Source organism: Phascolarctos cinereus, unplaced genomic scaffold, assembly GCF_003287225.1.
Source record: "Phascolarctos cinereus isolate Bilbo 61053 unplaced genomic scaffold, phaCin_HiC Scaffold_726;HRSCAF=1367, whole genome shotgun sequence".
NCBI lineage: Eukaryota > Metazoa > Chordata > Mammalia > Diprotodontia > Phascolarctidae > Phascolarctos > Phascolarctos cinereus.
Genome location: NW_027556098.1, coordinates 41,241,153 through 41,254,689, shown reverse-complemented (window position 1 = coordinate 41,254,689; position 13,537 = coordinate 41,241,153). Strand labels below are relative to the sequence as shown.

Here is a 13,537-nt window from a genome sequence, read left to right as displayed (position 1 = left end):
TCAATAGCCACATAACAATGCTCTAAATCAGTATTGATTAGAGAAATACAAATTAAAATAACTGAGGTACCACCTCACACCCATAAGATTTGTTAACATGATAGAAGAGAAAAATGATAAATGCTGGAGGGGATGTGGAAAAGTTGGAAAATGAATGCACTATCAATGGAGCTGTGAACTGATGAGCCATTCTGGAGAGCAATGCCCAAAGTGCTATAAAACTGTGCATCCAGTTTTTTATTCCAGCAACAACACTACTAGGTCCATATCCCAAAGAGATCAAAGAAAATGGAAAAGGACCTATATGTACAAAAATACTCACAGTAACTCTTTTTGTGGTGGCAAAGAATTGGAAAGTGAAGGGATATCCATAAATTGGAGAATGGCTGAACAAGTTGTGGTATATGATTTTGATGGAATACTATTGTGTTAAAAGAAATGAGAAGCAGGATGGTTTCAGAAAAATCTGAAAATACTTATATAAACTGATGCAAAGTGAACTGAGCAGAACCAGGAAATCATCGTATGTAATAACAATAATATTATAATGCTAATCAATATGAAAGACTAAGCTACTCTGATACATACAATGATCCAAGGGTCTATTCCAAAGGACCCATGATGAATATTTGTTGTCCACCTCCAGAGAAAGATCTGGTTAAGTCTGAGTACAGATTGAAGTATACTTTTTCACTTTATATTTCTTGCTTTTAATTTATTTTTTTTTTCCACCATGGCTAATATGGAAATATGTTTTGCATGACTTCACATGTATAATTGATATCATATTGCTTACATTTTCAATGCCTGCAGGAGGGGCAGGAGGAAAGGAGAGAATTTGGAACTTAAAATTTTTTTAATTGCTAAAAAAATTAAAAATTAAAAAAGATTTACTAACATATATATGTAGATTATTTTGACATCCATTTTATAGCAATTGGAAATTAATATGGATGAGCAATTACTGATATTTCCTTGATTACTTTTGGCAGTAATAATAAAGTCTTAAATTCTTCCAAATCTTTGGTATCCTTCCCTCTTTCACATTTTTGGCAATCACTCAGTACAATTTTATCTACTCAACATGGACCTTCTCCATTTATATTTGTTCTCTTCTAGACATTATTCATCTCTTTTCTTTAGTGCCATTTCTACATCCTCACACAGCACACCAAATACTGCCATGCTAGATTGCGAATGTAGTCACTCCATTGTCATTGATCTTAAAAGCAGTTCAGTATAGAAAGTTTTCATTTGTTCATTATTCTCCTTCCATTTTATCCTTAAATGCTCTTGAATTTATATGATTTACTTCCTTTAAATATGTTTTCCCATCCATTATATCTTACTGTTTCATGAAATGATGTAATCTATCATCTTCTACTATCTTTCTTCCTAGGATTTTATAAATGAATGTCTTTCTAAAGCATATTTGCCTGGTCAGTGTTGACAAGGTTATAGAAAGTCATGCACACAACCATTGTTGGTGGAACTTTTAATTATTAATAATATTAAATTATTAAAAAGTAATTTTGGGAAGTAATTCAAATAAATCTGCTAAAATGAGTATTTTGAAAAAAGAGATTCATCTGTTTGGCATATGCTCCAAAAATGTCACAGGTAAAAAGAAAAGCTCCACATACATCTAAATAGTTATATTGGCACTTTTGTGGCAGCAGAGAACTGGGGAAGAACAAAAAATTGTACATGAATATAATGGAATTTTTCAGTGAAGAAATGACAAATATTATGAATGCATGGAAGCATGGAAAAATTTACACGAATTGATGTAAACTAAAGTAAGCAGAGTGAAAAAATTATGCATTATGACTGCAACTATGTAAATAGAAAGAATGACACAAAAATAAAAAAATAATATAGCAAAATTAATAAAAAAAACAATCCCAAAGAAGATATGAGAAAAGACGCCTTCCCCCCACTCCCACCTCCTGTGCAAAAGTGGCATATCTATGGATGTTGAACATCTATATGTAGGATTTTTTTCAAAGCATTAAAATTTTGCTAATATTCTTTCATCTTGTTTTTTCAGGAAAGAAACAAATTGTTACATGGACTAGTTTTCTGGGAGAGAGAACATGGGGAGAATTTAGACTATTTGTAATAATAGACATTTTAGGGGAAAACCCTAGTATTGCTCTTGTTTGCCATACCTCTCCATTTTGCAAGAGACCCATTTTGCTAAGATTCTTTTTCAGCTCTTTTGGTTTCCTGCATTACTGTAATTGATTCTTATCAGTTGCATTTCCTTAGGAAATTGAGGTAGACTTTCTTAATTTCTTGATTTTTGATTGATTTTTTAAAATTTACTTCTTTAGAAAAAATAACTAGTTTAGACAAATCAGGTTAGAGCTGAATTACTTAACTGTTATTTTAAAATTTTAATTCTTTTTCATAATTTGGTATTAATTTTCATTAATGCCCCAAGAAAAGTGTGGTCTGATTACACAGACATCTGTTTCAAAAATTATCCCTACATTTATGATCACTTATTTCTATTAAAATAGAATCAATTTCATGTATTTGTGTGATGTTGTTTGGTATTTTGCATGTCCAATACTTTCTATCTCTTCTCAAACAAATAATTTAAGTTATGCTTATGTCTTCTATAAATTCTTAAATTTTTTGGGCTCTTTCATTTCATATTCTGTACTATGTCTGTAAATGACAAGGACAACTGGGTGACTTGCCAAAAGTCACAAAGGTAGTCTTTGTCAGAAGTTCTAAATCTAGAAAGAATTTCGGTGCAAGTATAATCCAAACCCCTCATTTTATGGATGAGGGAATTGATCTTTGCTACTCCCAAAGAACCATCTCATATAATAAAGAATTGAAGAAAAAGAGAAAATATTTTAAAAATCATCAATATATGGAAAAAAATATGAAGATATGTTCAATGTTCTGTACCTCTGGACCTACTGCCTCTGCAAAGAAGTGAGGAGAGGTATTTTTTTTTTAGACAAAACTCTATATTTTACACATCCCTTAGCAGTCATTTCACATCCAGCAGCCTAGAGGCCTCCACCCGTCAGTCTCAGCACAGCCTCCGGGGCTCACGCTCTGACTCCAGCCGGGTGAGCACGTTCCCCTCCCGCACGGGGCCCTTCACGTTGGAGATGATGGACTGGCTCGTGTCGTCCATGAACTCCATGCGCACCTGGGTGCACTGCCCCTGAGAACCTGTCCCACCCAGCACCTTGGTGACCCGAGCCAGCTTAATGGGCTGCACGCGGCCGGTGTCCATGATGGCAGCGGCAACAGAAGATGGGAGAGACGACGGGAGGTATCTTTTCAAATCTCTTCTTCAAGGCCAGGCTTATATGTAATTTTGCATCATTAATTTTCAATTATCTTGTTGTGGCTGTTCCTTCCATGTACTTTTTTTGTAATTATAATGCATTTTATTTTCTTGGCCTTGTTTACTGCACTATAAAGTGCTTACTAGTATTACTTCACTTTGTGTCAATTTATATGTCTGTCTGAGATTCTATATATGTTATTTCTTATAGTACAGTAATATCCTATTAAATTCATGTACCACAATTTTTTTAGCCATTACACAATTGATGAGCATCAATTTTCCCCCCTCCCCTATTTTTACGTGACTTTTACATAACTTTATGGCTTGAGAAATACTTAATATAGGTAATCTCATTTGCAAACTACAATAACCCTATGAAGTAGTATGAGGGATGGCTCACAGTGAAGTTCCCTCATTAGTATCTCCCTGCTACACTCTTACCTCCCTGCTATGCTCGTTTCTCTCCTGCACTCTGCCTGAGTGTGAGAGATGGCCTGCAGTGCAGTTCCCACAGGCCTAAGTTTCCTTCCTCCAGAAAGCCTTGGGTTAAGTTTCCATTTTCCCTGATAAGCTTCTATTTTTCCAGCTCCACGTCAGCATGGGCAGGGGAGCTCCGTGCCTGGTCGTTCCTACTTCCTAGTACAAATATGCATCTAGTCCAAACATGGGCATGTTTGCTTCTATTGGGTATTAGCTGCGTCATTTAGAATGTACACCCTGAGTACCCAGTCAAAGGAGAAAGTGGTAAGAGAGTGGGAGGCGGCATCGTGTTAGGGGGTAAAAAGCCATGAGTGCGGCTCCCAGCTTGTACTTTCCTGGCCGGCAGTGGCAACTAGGGGCGGTACTCTTTCTCGTGAGAAAGCAGTAAACTCCTTTCTGCTTTCAAGGTTTCTAAGTATTTGTTTTTATTTTGAGTGGGTGGTCTCTGTCCCACACAGTAGGAACTATGTATATTTTTATTTCCACTTTCTAAAATAAGTTAAGTGACTTGTCCAAAGTCACATAGTGTCACAGGTGGGCTTTGAACCCAAGTCCTCGGATTGAGAGATAATCCTTTATTCTGTAAAGGATTATTCTGTAAAGCAAAGTAAAGGTAGATCAGTGCAAATCTATCTGTGGTGGAAAAAAAAAGTAATATGTATACTACATGTGGGTAATAGATAAGAAAATAATTTAATCTTCACCTGCAAAAATGAATGCATACAAAAATGAATGCTTATAATATGTGCTTAATGCTTGTTGATTAATTTCAATGCTATAGAGCACAGTGTCAAACAAAGGTCACTGGTTATATGGCCAACACTCCTGAATACTGCCTGAACCAGCCTAAAATGTAATTGGGAAATATTTAACAAAATAAATGCAATACAATAAAGCATAGATAATATCTCATTTTAAATTAAATCAATATGTGACCTTCAATGGTCTTACATATGGTAATGACTCACAGAGACACTTACATTTGAATGGCCCCCATTTCTATTTGAATTTGACACTACTGCTCTAGAGCACCCCATTCCCTTGAACTGATAGGTGATAGAACATTCTCCTTATTAGTGCCATATCAATTCTTTGTCTGAAACTCTATATAAGTTTGAGCTTGAGCACTGAGAGGCTTTGGGTCTGGGAATGAATTTTGCACTGTTACATGTCTGAACCATTAGCCTACTTGTGGAACTGGGAACAATGGGGAGGTGGCATTTGTCTCCCTCCCATGGCTGTTATCTTTGTGTGACAGTGTCATTTTTGGGGAAACAATTCACTCTTTTTTTGCACTGAATGACCAATGGAAAAATGGATATCACATTTTAAGAATCATAAAATAAAAATGCCCAATGCTATTAGAACTAAAAGGCAATATAAAAATAGGAATAATCCAGAAGAAAATTCCAAGTTGAACACGCCCATTAGTGTGATAGCCAAATTCCAGAGATTCCCAGTCAAAAGAAGCATCTGGGAAATCAGAGCTCATAGTAAGAATACTACTATAGATTACGAAGCAATTACCATACATGAAAGCAAAATAGAATGCAATATACCAAAAAGCAAGTCCAAAGATTTATAACCAGGAATAACTTATGAGTATAATCTTAAAAGGGAAAAAGGTAAATGGAGCTTTAATAGAATAGATGACTTTCAGACATAACTGCTGGTAAAACTAGATCTGGAAGGATCTATGAAATTAATGTACACGTAAGAAATAAGAGAACAAATTTTAAATACATTCATTGCATGGTATAAGTGATCATCATGTCATTAATCCTAATAGTGGGAGAAGAGACCCTTGTCCTCTCAGAATCTACTATTTTTATAGAAGGAACAAAGAAATACAAATTTAGAGCTTTGGGTTGGATGTTTTAAGGGGAATAAATAAAGGGAGGGAAAGGAAATACATTAATGAATGATGATTATATAGACAAGAATGACTAATCCTACAAGAATAGAGAAGGGAGAAAGGGTGAATAGGCACTTGATGAACTTTATCCTTATCTGAATTAGACAAAGGAAGGTTGAATGCAAGCACACCAACAATGTAGAATAGTGAGATATGAAAAAGTAAATAGGCAGGTATTGAAAAAGGAAAAATAGAGAGAAGAGATTAAAAAAATGATAGGGAAAAATAGTTGCAAGCATGTCACAATTAGAGGCAGAGAAGTTCTTAAACAAATAAGGGATAATATTCTTTTTTTTTTGGGTGGGGGCAAGGCAGTTGGGGTTGAGTGACTTGCACAGAGTCACACAGCCAGTAAGTGTTGTGTTTAAGGTCATATTTGAACTCTGGTCCTCCTGACTCCAGGGTCAGCGCTCTATCCATTGCACCACCTAGTTGCTCCCTAGGGATAGACATTCTTGAAGATAAAATTGACAATTTTGGTTGCTAAAAATTGAGAAGCTTTTTAATAGGTATCAGAAGTGAATCAAAAGGGAAAGTATTGAGGAAAAACTTTGCAGCAAGTTTCTCTGACAAATATCTGAAATCAAAGATATGAGACATTAATACATATATGTTTAAAAACAAGAGTCATTCCCCAATAAATAAATGGTGAAAGGATAAAGCAATCCTCGAACGAAAAAAAATGAGCCATCAGCAATGGCATAAAAGAATGCTCCAGATTACTATTAAGGAGAGAAATTAAAAATAAAACAACTCTGTAATTTCACTTACTACACTGACAAAAATAATAAAAGATGAAAATGATAGGTGTTGGAGAAGTTATGGGAGGATAGTTATAACAGTATACTGTTGGTGGAGTTATGACTTGGTGTAAGGATTCTATAAAGAAGTTTTAAGCTACATTTATATATTCACAAAACCCAACAATAGCACTGTTAGACATATTTGCAGTAGCATTTGTTGTAATAGTAAAGAAGTGGGAATAAAGCAAACCATTAGGAATGGTTTACAAATTGTAGTATATGAATTTAATGGCATAACATTATGTGATAAAATGTTGAATGTGAAGGTTTTAGAGGAACTTCGGAAGTGTTATATGAATTAGTGAGGAATGAAATATGCAGAACCATTAGAAGAATTTATATAATGGACACAGTAGCAGTGATCAATCATGATTTTGGGAGATTGATAGTAAAGTACACACCTCAGAGGCAGAGGGGTAATGAATAGAGGGACAGAATTAGACATACATTTTAAGACATAGCCAATTTTTAAATTCTATTTGACCATACTTATTTGTTAAAAAATGTATTTATATTGGGGGTAGAATTGAAATATTACTGGAAATTGATAGAGAGCTTAAAAAAAGAAAAATAATAACACATCAAAACACAGAAAAAAGTTTAGAAAAGTCACCACAAGTAAATTTTGTCATTAGTTTTTGAAATTAAACATTTTAAAAAAACATAGGTGTAACAGAAGTTCACCATTTCCTATATAGTTATATGTTTTATTCTTTATATACTGAATATTTTATTTATTGATAATTGCTGTATCAAGGGAGAGGAGGACCTTACAATGGGTATAGTTTGTAGTGTTATGAGGGAAATATCCCCTTTTTGAATTCATGTGGCAGGTAACTGATGCCAATACAGTTCTACCACAATGAAGAATTAAAAAAAAACTTTTAAAAATGTAGAGCTTTGGGTTGGATGTTTTAAGGAGAAAAAAGATTACTATTTTTTAAAAATACTTTTTAAATTTAAATTTGTAAAGAATAAAAAGAAAGAAACTGGGAAAAAAAGAATATCAAGGATAACTAACAGAGTAATTGTATAAAAGGAGTAAAGAAGTCAAGAGGGATTAGAACTGAGAAAAAAATTAGTGGTTTTGCAATTAATATTAATCTTGCATTCGACAATTTCAATCTAATAACAACGGGGTTGGAAACCACAATGTGAAGAGGTGAAAAGTAAAAAGAGATGAGGAAGTCAAATCATTTGAATTTAGCCATGAAGGTGAATGATGATGTTGCTAAATAAATTTTTTGTTTGTTTTTTGAAGGATGGGAGAGAATTTCATATGTTTGTAGGTAATAAGGAAGTAGCCTATAGAAAGGGCAGTATAAAAATGATAGGTAGTAATGGTGATGGAAGGGGCAAGGTCTGAGAGAAGAAGGGAGGTGCATCAAGAATGCCATCAGAAGAGCTGGCTGTGAAAGGGAAAGGGACACTTATTAGAAGGGGGTTTTGTCAGAGAATGGAATTTTTAATGTAGAATAGAGAAGAGAGAGGTCATAATGGATAGCCCACAAAAGGCTTCTTTTTTTACAGTTAAAATTGGTTGGTAAGGTCCCAGTGCATCCCCATTGATCTTGTTACCCATTTTCTCCTTTTCTTCTTCATCAAAACAATTTCTTTCTTTGTATGTGTAGAATTTCATCCTTGAGAGATTCCCATCCTTCCTGGGTGAATTTCTCCTATAGAATTTCAATCCATGACACTTTATATGTGTGTATTCACATAAATACATACATACATACATATACAAAACATGGAATATGCATGTATAATTGCATATATTTATTTATTTAGTGATCTGCTCTCCCCCAATCTAGGGCAAATGTCACATTATATAGTCAGCTTTCTTCTCTCCTTCCATAATATTTCTAAGTTGGAATGGTCATTTTTCCCCAAGGTGAAGGTGCCAGTCATTTCTATTTTAGTCATAAGTTCTTAATTAGTAAGCATCATATGCAGAATATAATTTTTTCTTGTTGGCCCCTTCACCTTAAAAAAAGATGAGATGAAATTAAAGTTAAGTCAATAAAATAGCAGATCAATGAGAGAGAGAGAACTGATTGTTAAAGCAAACACCCAGAAGTGAAGAACAATCTGGAAGAGATGCAACAAATTCCTCAAGCAACTTGGAGAAAGATCTTCAAAATAAAAAGAGGAAATTTTAATAAATGCAAGACTATTCTGTAGCCAAAAGAAACTGTAGGAAGGAAAATAATAATTTTCCAAGGAGCCCAAGATACATCCCAAAGTGACCTGAGCCTAATCTTCAATGAAGAAATAGGAAATTTCAATAAAAAAGAGATTTGAAGCATCCCTTCAAAGCAAACCAGATACAGCAGTTTATTTGCTCTGCAAACAACCTAGTCAACAGCAATATAAGAAATGTAAACAAATACAGGAACCAAGGAAGGCACAAATAATGAAATAACTTAAACTGCCCAGCAAAAAAAGAAGGAAACAAATCAGAGAGAAAAACACCTATGTGGATAGAAATAAAAGCCACATTAATAGCAGAATAACAACACAGGGAACGTTAAGAGATTTCTTTCCAAAAGTACATATGAAGACAAGAGTGAAAATGGAATTTAAATGGAGGAAATTTTGGTGGAGGAGCAGGCCTGAAACTATATGCTGAAACTCATGATATGCTTCCTAAAAATGAATTGAAAAAAATTTGGGATGTGTGACTAAACTGTAGAATAGGAGGGTGCATTAAAAAGGAAAAAGAAGAGTTAGAGGGGAATGTGTGATGTATCATAAAGTCAATAATAAAAAAGTAAAGAGGAAATGATTCCTGTAGTCTCTCTCAGTAAAAAAAAAAAATGGGGGTTGCTACAGGAAAATGGAAAAGGTGGAAAAGGGAAGGATTGAAAAAGGACTAAACAAAGGAGGGCATGTCAATGTATAATAGGAGAGGAGGACCTTACAATGGGTAGTTTGCAGTGTTATGAGAGAAATACCCCCTTTTTGAATTCATGTGGCAGGTAACTTCTACCCAAATAGTTCTCCTACAATGAAGACATTATAGAGCTAGAAACCTAGGTTTTATTATGCTTAAGCACAGGTTCAAGAGGCAGAAAAATAATTCTGAACTAAATTTAGCATTCTGAAGAGGCTTTTTGTATAAAAAATTATGTCAATGACAGGGAAGTAATTCTTTTATGTATTGCAATCTTGTAAATTCTCTTAGTTCATAACAGTTTTTTTGAAAAAGGCAGATTTGTAATCCCATGCTTCCTTCAATGTCATAAAAGTCAAACAAATTTAATTAAGTCTAGTCATAGTCTCATGCATCCCCTAAGGAAACAAACCAAGTTAAGTGGACTCTATAGGTAAACAGAAACAAAGTCAGGTAACAGATTGAAAACTGAGTTTGCTATTTCCTACATTTACAAAATTACAAGGCTATGTTTTTAAAAAAGTCTCAATGGACTAACTGAGAGGAAGGGATTTATTTACATGTCAAAAAGACTTGGCCTCACATGTATTCTTTCACAAATAAAATCTGTTGGGGAGGTTTTAAAAGACATTGAATCCTCTTAATTTTTTTTTTATTAATTTCAGGAATATCAAAAGTCTTCCTTTAACACTATTATTCTACAGTCAGGTATTAGTCAGGTTAATATTAACAAAATAAAGGTTTTTTGTTAACAGAAAGATTCAGGCAGAATTGTCCTGAGTCCCAAACATTGCAAATTAATAAAAAATCAAAGAGAAAATTGTTATCTCCGTAGGTATTTGGTGCTTAGAGAGACTGCTACCCCTGAGAGACCGTTTTGTGGAACCATGGATAGCATACTGCCTCAGGATAAAGGGAATGAGAGTTACTGGGGGCAACTGACAAGTGGTAGAATGAAGAACATGGACTCACAGAGAAAATTTCATGGCAAATGAGAAAAAATTATCTTAGGAAGAGTAAAAAGGGTGGTGTTAAACACAGCAATCCATGTGGGCAGCTATCATGGAGCAATACTTATGTGCTCTCTTTCTATTCCAGTAATCAATATCTATAGGATTGAGAAGACACCCCCCCCAAAAAAAAAGAGATGGCAAAAATCACAAAGCGATGATATAGAAACTGTTAGCAGTGTTAAAAATGATTTCTCTTTGTTAGAGTTAGATGGCTTAAGTTTCCACAGGTAGAATAGTGCAGAGAGTTATAAAAACAAGTCAAGGAAGCAGTTACACTGCAGGTGAGCCTGGGCTTAGCCCAAATCTGATGGTTCCAAGAAGACCCCAAAATCAAAATGAGAGTGAACCTCAGGCATAGTAACTTCCCACCCAGGGTGGGGGTGGGGGAGCAATAGTGCGATTGTTGACACAGTAGTGGGGGAACGGGGGCATTCCAGAACTAAGGTAGCCTGGAAGGAAAGGACCAATCCAGGCCTGGGAGGTTTCTTACCAAATTTAACTGCATAATAGCACACTTGCCCTTGCACTCAGGACCCACCCCTCCTGAAGAGGAGTGGAGCCCGCTTCTGGCCAGAAACATCTAAATCCTCTGGACTTTTTCTGTAATAAACTTTCTTGATACTAAATTTTTGGTGTCAAACATATTTCTAGCACTTGGTAATCTGTGGCTTGGAGACTCAGAGCATCCCTGCCCCTCATCCCCAGCCTTCTGACTAAAGTTTTTCACAAGGACATCTCTGATATTGAGATTGCATTGAATCTTCTTATCTTAGTCAAACTCCGACCCAGGCCTGAATCGATTTTATCCTACTCAGACAGACTGCTAAGACTGTGGATGGTATTTCCTTTGATGGCCATGATATTACTAAGTGACTTAAAGCACTTATTCAAGACCTCATTTTAATATATAACCCACCTCCTTGTATGTAGGCCAGTCATGGTTGATTGGCACCCCTTGGGAACATCTACTCTTTGAAGGACATATAAGGCTATACTCCAAAATCCCAACCTGAGCCAATCTGAAATGGCACCTTAGGGGGTCCAGTTTTGGACTGAACTCCCATGCAGTACATGTCAAGTCAGCTTGAGAGAAATTAAACCATGGACACATGGACCCCAATTTCATTTATCTCTTTCTTAGAGCAGGCTGAGTTTCAGATTGGGTCCATGGGGTTCAGGTCTCACAACAGGAAACTAAAAAAACCAGAGAAGTTTAAGGGTCTTGAATCAAAGAATAAAAGTCTAGAATACACATAAAGGTGAGAAAAAATAAAAAGATTAAGGGAAAGAAATATTTTTTAGAAAAAGAAGTTGGTGGAGTTGTGAAATGATCCAACCATTTTGGAGAGTAATTTGGAACTATGCCCAAAGGGCTATAAAAATGTGCAATACCCTTTGACCCAGCAATAGTACTTCTAGGGCTATATCTCAAAGAGATATCATACAAATGGGAAAAGCATCCATATGTACAAAAATATTTTTAGCAGTTCTTTTTGTAGTGGCAAAGAACTTGGAAATTGAGAGGATGCCCATCAATTGGGGAATGGCTGAACAAGTTGTGGTGTATGAATGTGATGGAATACTATTGTGCTATAAGAAATGGTGAACAGGCAGACTTCAGAAGAACCTGGAGAGACTTGTATGCTCTGATGCTGAGTGAAGTGAGCAGAACCAGGAGAATGTTGTACACTCTAACAGCTACATTGTGTGATGACTAATATAGATAGACTTAACCCTTCTTAGCAATACAAAGATCTAAGACATCTCCAACGGCCTCATGATGGAAAATGCTATCCACATCCAAAGAAAGAACTATGGAGTTTGAATGCAGATAGAAGCGTAGTATTTGCTATTTTTTTTCTTCTTCTGTGTTTTGTTTCCTCTTTCTGGTGGTTTCTCCTATTGGTTCTAATTCTTACTTACAACATCACTAATGTGAGAATATGTTTAATAGGAATGTATATGTATAGCCTATATCAGATTGCACGCCATCTTGGGGAGGGAGATGGAGAGGGAGAAGGAGAAAAATTTAAAACTCAAAAGCTTATGTAAGTGATTGTTGATAAATCAAAATAAATTTTAAAAAATACATAAATAAAAAAAGAGTATACATGTTGTACTTCCAGATAGAATTTAAGCCCCTGGAAAATGAATATGATTCCATTTCTGTCTTTGTGTCCCCAGTGCCTGGAAAATAGTGAGTGCTCAATATATTTACGTTGATTGATGGATAATGATTCTCAAGGCATGTTAAAGGGTTTATTTCATCAGGAAACTTGTAATTCTAGAAGTTATTCAATCATATTAAAATTATCTTCCGAAAGACAAAAAAAGGAAAAAAAGTTTAGAAAATGAAAAAAAAATACTCATAATAAGCCAAATAAAATGATGGAAAGGAGAGGAAAGGGAATTTTATTTGACTACTTTATTGAGAGAAAAAGGAGGTAAAGAATTAAATTTGTAATCTGCTTCCAGGAGCCAAGATGGTGGAGTAAGAAGTCACTCTAACCCTCCTTTATTGAACTCTGAAAGCCCAGAAAACATCACCCCAGGAAAAACCCTGGAACAGCTGAACCAACAGAAAGTTGGGGTACAGCAGTATTGTGGCCCAGTAGGAGATTATTGGGAAAGGCCCTTCTCACTCTGGGGAAGGAGGAACAGTACAGAATGAAAGACATCCCAGCAAGCTAGCAGAAAGCCAAACCTCACCATACCAGGGGGAGATCCTGAAACCTAGGATGGTGGAGAAGGCAAGCACCAACTCTAGGAACCCTGAGTGCCATAGTATAGGCAGGGAAATTGGCATACACCAGCTTGTAAAACCACCATGTGCCACAGCATTCTCCAGCAGCCACATCTCCTGGTACCTCAGCAAAACTCTGGGAAGCACAATTCCAAGAGGTAAAGCTCCAGGCTGAGAGACATCCCACATCAGCAAAACATCCCTATGCAAAGACCAGATGAGCAGGATCCAAAGAAAAGAGTGCAAGGCCCTGGTGAGCAAGCATCCTCCAGGGGCCAGACTCCACACACCTATCACTAGAACCCCAGTGTGTTGCTGATTCCAGCCAAACACTAAGTAAGCCACCAGAACCCTACAGCCTCCAACTG

At 35.8% G+C, this 13,537-nt stretch overlaps 1 protein-coding gene and 1 pseudogene across 1 annotated transcript in view; both read right to left on the bottom strand.

Annotated features, from left to right (window-relative positions):
* The window catches only part of DSCAM (DS cell adhesion molecule), a 933,525-nt gene that overhangs the window by 432,997 nt on the left and 486,991 nt on the right, over positions 1 to 13,537 (bottom strand). The window lies entirely within an intron of this gene.
* On the bottom strand, positions 3,053 to 3,262 carry LOC110199168 (small ribosomal subunit protein eS28 pseudogene; annotated as a pseudogene).